At 34.4% G+C, this 887-nt stretch overlaps 1 pseudogene; it reads right to left on the bottom strand.

Moving 5' to 3' along the window:
* Window positions 1-348: 348 nt before the first annotated feature.
* On the bottom strand, window positions 349-467 carry LOC120585602 (uncharacterized; annotated as a pseudogene).
* Between the last annotated feature and the right edge of the window lie 420 nt (window positions 468-887).

Below are 887 nucleotides of genomic sequence, written 5' to 3'. Positions count from 1 at the left end.
TACTAAAATCCATAGGTGTTTAGAGCACACAGGGAGATAAATGCAGCAGAGACCTGCTCTTTGCAAATAACATTAAAGGTTTTCAGATTTTCAAAGCATTCTCAGGAAAAAAATTCTCACGTCTTAGTAATATTATTTAAAGCCATATATTCATAGGTTCCTACTCTTATGTACCAGTTTTTCAGGTTTTGTTGTTGCTTCTTTGACTTCATTTTTCTACCATAAAATTAAGACACTGGAGTTACTTTATTTTTTTATTTTTATTTTATTTTTTAGGCAAGGCAACTCTTGGTTGACCTCACAGATTGCAAGGACCTTGTCAGCTTACAGTCCCTTATTTTTTTTTCATGCCTACAGTACCTGGTCTTCCTAGGTGGTCTCCCATCCAAGTACTAACTAGACCCGACCCTGCCTATCTTCCGAGATCAGACAGGATCAGGATTGCTCAGGGCGACATGGCTGTAGACTGAAGTTACTTTAAATGCTGGACCTGATAGAGTTTTCCAAGTCCGTAATAATATTTATTGCATCTGTAGTCATGTGTTAGTTTCCAGGATGCCATATCATTTTTTTTCCCCCAAATAAGACATGGTCTTTGCTTGCAAAGAGTTTACTATAAACAAAAAGTTATACAAAAAACATTAAACATATATATCATTCATTTTTTTTTTCAAGAAATCTGTACTGAGTATAATATTTTCTAAACTCTGGAGAAACGTCAGTATGTAAGTCAGTATGTAAGAATAGACAAAGTCCTGCCTTCATAGTACTTTCATATTTTCACACAGCGAATTGGGATAAGAAGAGACAGATAGTAACAAGGAAATCAAAAAAACATGATAACAAGAAATTGAAATAAGTGCTATGGAGAAAATAAACAAGGTGAT

This window comes from Pteropus medius, unplaced genomic scaffold, assembly GCF_902729225.1.
Source record: "Pteropus medius unplaced genomic scaffold, Ma_sr-lr_union100, whole genome shotgun sequence".
Lineage (NCBI taxonomy): Eukaryota > Metazoa > Chordata > Mammalia > Chiroptera > Pteropodidae > Pteropus > Pteropus medius.
This window is presented reverse-complemented; position numbering and strand designations above follow the sequence as displayed.